The sequence below is a fragment of the Gossypium arboreum genome, chromosome 2, assembly GCF_025698485.1.
Source record: "Gossypium arboreum isolate Shixiya-1 chromosome 2, ASM2569848v2, whole genome shotgun sequence".
Classification (NCBI taxonomy): Eukaryota; Viridiplantae; Streptophyta; class Magnoliopsida; order Malvales; family Malvaceae; genus Gossypium; species Gossypium arboreum.
Window position 1 is genome coordinate 37,314,155 of NC_069071.1, and position 5,988 is coordinate 37,320,142.

The following is a 5,988-nucleotide window of genomic DNA, read 5'->3' on the forward strand; positions in this document are numbered from 1 at the left end:
TAACTTGCATCACAAGGCCAAAAACACGCCCATGTGCCATGGTCGTGTGAAATCTAGAGGGTATATTGACTTGGGCATACGGCTGGCCACAAGCCCATGTGCCAACCCGTGTGTCACACACGACCAGTAGACATGGCCCGTGTGTCTAAGCCGTGTAACTCACTGACTTGTTTAATTAAGTTACAGCAGACACACGGTCGAGTCACACGCCCGTGTGCTCAACCGTGTGGGGTGTAAATAGGCTTCGTTTAAGCCACATTTCTCACCCTCTTCAAGAAAACCAAAACCATATCATTTCATACTATTTCAATACATTTATAGGCAACCAAAACATGCTATTTCATATACAAATCATGTAATACCCCGAAAATTTTTATAGTAAAATATTATCCGTGATATAGTAAAATAAGGAAATAAAGTGACAAAAAGGGAATTTTTGAGTTATGTCAATATTGAGAAGTATATTATGATATATTAATTCAAGAAAGGACTAAATTGCAAAGATGAGAAAAGTCTTGTTGCACAATAGTAAATACTCAAAATTTAAGGGGTTGAAGTGTAAATATAAAAAAGTTGAAGGACTAATGGTGCAAATATTTTAAGGGTGGAATGATCTAGAAACCAAGAAAAATTGATGAATTAGGACCAAATTGAATAGGTAAAAAATTATGAGGACTAAATCGCAATTTTACCAAATTAAGTGATGACTCAAGGATGGAATTCTAAAAGATCATGAAGGGCAAAATGGTCAATTAGTAAGCGAGAGAATTCTAGAATGTAATGATTATGTTGATGATATTTTAAATTAATTAATTAGATAAATATTATTTTATTAATATTTTATGAGATGTTTATTATTATTATATTATTATTTATTTAGTATAAAAGAAAGGAAAGATGAAGAATTATCAACACATTTCCTTTCCCATGCAAACTAACGTAAGATAAGAAGAAGAAAAGAAGTTTGCTTTCTTTACAATTTAGTCCTTCCACCAAAAATTCATTATTTTCACCTAAAATTTGAAAGAATTTCCATAGCCATCAAGAGAGAAAGATAGCAAGGAGATGATGGGGAGCAAGAATATCAAGTTGGATTCAATAAATCGAAGTTGGAGGAGAGAGAAAAATCAAGTTAAAGATTGAAGTCAATAAGAAAAGGTAAGTACAACAAGATTTCAATATGTTTTTAAGTTTGTTATTATTGATAAAGCATGGAAATAATGTTATAGTAGAGTTTTCTTACATAAGGTCCTATGTTCTTGATATGTTAGTGAAAAAAAAATAAGAGAAAGTGATGAGAAATGGTGTAGAAAAAAATAAGGATGTTATAACATGGTAATTAATATCTTGTACTAAAATAGTTCTGGACAGCAACAGTAGTCTAACTTTGAAAAATCATCAAAATTGTAGAAATCTAATTATAGGATGAATAAAATATGAAATTAAAGCTTATTAAGTCTAGTTTCTTATAGAATAAATTATGTATGCAATGGAATTCTAAATAATGAGATATGATGAATTTTGTGAGACAAGGTCAGAATGATTTCGGGTTCCCCTATTTTGAATTTGTAAAATCATAAAAAATTGGATAAAAACAATTAGGGGCTTAAATTTATATGTTTAGAATCCTGAATGAGTATATTTTCAATAGAAACAAACATGAACATCATTCAAAATCTGTACAAGGAGATAATTAATTTTTAGTGAAGAAGGGTCACAACTGTCAGACAGCAGAATAGGGGTAACTTTAAAGAATAAACTGTACTTATTGACTAAACCAAAAATTCTTAAAATTTTATGGTAAGAATATATATGAGTCTAGTTTCAGGGAAAATTAGTGGATCTTAATTTGGAGTCCTATATCTCTAGATATAAATAATTTAGTGACTATGACACAGATGGACAGCTTGAATATTCATAAAAGTAAATAATAAAGATTATAGATAATGTTACTTACAAGTGTGCTACATACATCAAGGATGTGGAATGGAGAGGAGGAGGAGGAAAACATATATGAATATTCATTAAGCATGGCTAATTTGCATATTTTAGGCTTAGGGACTAAATTGAATAAAAGTAAAACTTTATGGGAAATTTTGTAAAAATGTCAGAAATGACCAAATTGCATGAAATGGATTATTTTATTATTTAAATAACGAAATTGAATGAAATTATTAATTTAGTTCAAGATCGGGGGAAAAGATGTTTTAGGGATTAAATTGAAAAGTGTTGAAATTATGGAAAATTCTGATATTTTATAGATTTCATGGACTGTTATCAATATATATGAGAATAATAGCTAGAAATAAGGATTAAATTGCAAGAATTTTATTTTCCTGACCCTAAGGACGAAATCGTCATTAATTAAAAGTTTAAGGGCAAAATGGTAATTTTGCCTAGAGCATTAGTTAAATGCATTAGAAGATGAAATGAATGAAAATGATGATCAAATTTATTTATAAAGATCCGAACGACTCAAATATGAGACTTGATCATGGAAAAGAAAAGATATCGGGTTAATGAAATTATAAACACAAACAAGCAATGAGGTAAGTTTGTGTAACTTGAATTGTATTTTAAATACTTGAAATATGTGGTTATGTGATGAAAATATGATTTGAATGTTCAATTAATGATGTTTAATGAAATATTGATAATACTCGATATAAATTGAAAATAAATCTCAGTTGAATGAAAGGAAAATTCGATGGATCTCTGAAAAGGAATTGACAGTAAAAAGGATCTAGCCCGAACAGGTGATCCTATTCTGATATAGCCCACCCGAAGAATACGTGTAAAATGGATTTAGCCCGGACGGGTAATCCGAATTAGGGTCTGAATTTAGCCAGGACTGGTAATTCAGATCCAAGCTCATTAGAGTAATTATCGTTGCAGGGGATTTAGCCTGGACTGGTAATCCCGACAATACTCTATGAGTTTATATTACAAGGGATTTAGCCTGGACTGGTAATCCCACTGTAAAGATGAGGTTCGCGGGAGTGTGTTCTCTGATATGAAATGTGTAAGACCATGGTTGAAAGATACCATGGCAACCTGATATGAAATATGTAAGACCATAGTTGAAAGATACCATGGCAGCCTGATATGAAATGTGTAAGGCCATGGTTGAAAGATACCATGGCAACCTGATATGAAATGTGTAAGACCATGGTTGAAAGATACCATGGCAACCTGATATGAAATGTGTAAGACCATGGTTGAAAGTGTAACGCCCCGTACCCGAGACCGTCGCCGGAGTCGAACACGAGGTGTTAACAGACTTAATTCATTACTTACACAACTCAAACAATTTTTTTTTTTAAATTTTCAGTCAAGCTAGCAATCTGCATCACAGTCACTTAAAAATTCATGTCTCGAGTTCCAAAACTCTAAATCCAATTCCGTAAATTTTCCCTGAAACTAGACTCATATATCTATTTACTAATTTTTTCTAGAATTTTTGGTCGAGCAAATTAGTACAGTTTATTAGTTAAAGTCTCCCCTATTTTAGGGTTTGACTGCTCTGACCTCTGTGTATTACAAATCAGATATCTCCCTGTATAGAGTTTCAATGACTATGCCGTTTGCTTCTAATAAAACTAGACTCAATAAGGAATCTGTACATATAAATCATGACTTCTAATTATCTTTGAACAATTTATGGTGAATTTCCAAAGTCAAAACAGGGGATCCAAAAATCGCTCTGGCCCTGTTTCACAAAAATTTAAACATCTCATAACATATAACTTATATACCTGTTTTGTTCCATCCATATAAAAATAGACTCATAATTCTTCAGTTCCATATTTATTCATCATCTAATTGTATCTCTACTATTTTTAATGATTTTTCAAACTCACGTCATCTTTGCTTTCTGCGAAGTTATTTTATTGTAAATTTTACCTATTTCATGGTTTCCATGAATTAGCTAGCAATTTAGCATACATAACACCAAATATGATCATGATTAGCAATTCCAATGGCTAATCATTACCAAGCATTTCCATACCACTCAATAACCATATCATAAGACCATATATACAAAATGATTATAATGCTATACATGCCATACTCAAAATATGCAAGCCATTATGCCAAGATGGTATACGGATGGTGTGAGCATGCCTCCGATCGTTCCCGATTTTCGAGCTGGCTTGTCAACACTACAAGGAATGAAAAGGAGGAAGCAAGCATAAATTCTTAGTAAGCTCACATGCAAATAGCAAGTAACACAACTATATAAGCAAACATAAAACATCATTTGCATAATCATCACCGAGACATTCATATCACATTTTCATTTATCATCTTACCATATTGTTGTTATATCGAGTTTTCAACCCAAGGGTTAAGTACATACCTGTTCAAAGTATTCATTTCACAACACTTACCAATACGTCCCTTTCATCTCGAGTATTTCTCCATTTGAGTAGAATTTTACCCGTTGAACACATCGGAATATAATTCGGATACATGTAAAGTTTGCACATAAGTGCCACATATGTAGCCAAGCTACCATGTAACCCGCCCATAAGCAAACTCAGACTCAACTCAATGAGCTCGGGCGTTCGCATCCATAAGTGAACTCAGACTCAACTCAACGAGCTCGGATGCCTAGTTACATCTCTCGAACTCAGACTCAACTCAACGAGTTTGAACATTCGCATCCATAAGTGAACTCGGACTCAACTCAACGAGCTCGGATGCCTAGTTACATCTCTCGAACTCGGACTCAACTTAACGAGTTCGGACATTCGCATCCATAAATGAACTCAGACACAACTCAACGAGTTCGGATGCCCAAATATCCTAGTGACATGTCACTTGTATCCTAATCCATTCATAAGGTTCAACGGGACCTTTTTCCCAATCATGTGTCTCAACCATCTTCTACGGAATGCCAATACCGATACTCGGTAGTATTTCACATTTTCCAAGTATATCACACAATTTGACATATTATCAAACAATTATCACGAGTATAATATTTCATAATAATTATCATATCATTTAAATAACATAAAAACATTTAAAATAATAACTATGTTACCAACATTTACATATGAACTTACCTCGTATGCTAAAATGGCTACTTTTACCATTTCGTCCACAACTTGGTATTTTCCCATTTTAGTCCAATTTCGCTTTTCCTTGCTAATCGAGCTTGGAAGCTTGAAAAACCCTAGCCATGGTTTCTCCTTGCTATATTCGCCATGGGGTTGAAGATGAGCAAAATTGGCTTTTAATTTTGTATTTTAATTCATTTTACCCTAAATGACCAAAATGCCCTTACTACTAAACTTTCCAAAATTCCATCCATGTCTAATTTTTGTCCATAGACTTAGAAATTGGTAAAATTGCTATTTAAGACCTCCTAATTAATATTTCAAAACAATTTCATACTAGAAACTTCTAGAATGCAAGTTTTGCAAATTATTCGATTTAGTCCCTAATTTCAATTTAAGCACTTTATGCATAAAATTTCTTCACGAAATTTTCACACAATCATGCAATCATATCATAGACCTCAAAATAATCATAAAATCATTATTTCTATCTCGGATTTTGTGATCACGAAACCACTATTCTGACTAGGCCCAAAATCAAGATATTACAGAAAGATACCATGGCAACGTGTTCTGAAATGAACAAGACTATGGTTGAAAGATACCATGGCAACATGACAGAAAATGAGTAAGATTCGGACATTCGTATCCATAAGTGAACTTGGACTCAACTCAACGAGTTCAGACATTCGCATCCATAAGTGAACTCGGACTCAACTCAACGAGTTCGGATGCCCAAATATCCTAATGACATGTCACTTGTATCCTAATCCATTCCTAAGGTTTAACGGGACCTTTTTCCCAATCATGTGTCTCAACCATCTTCTATGGAATGTCGATACCGGTACTCGATAGTATTTCACATTTTCCAAGTATATCACACAATTTGACATATTATCAAAACAATTATCACGAGTATAAT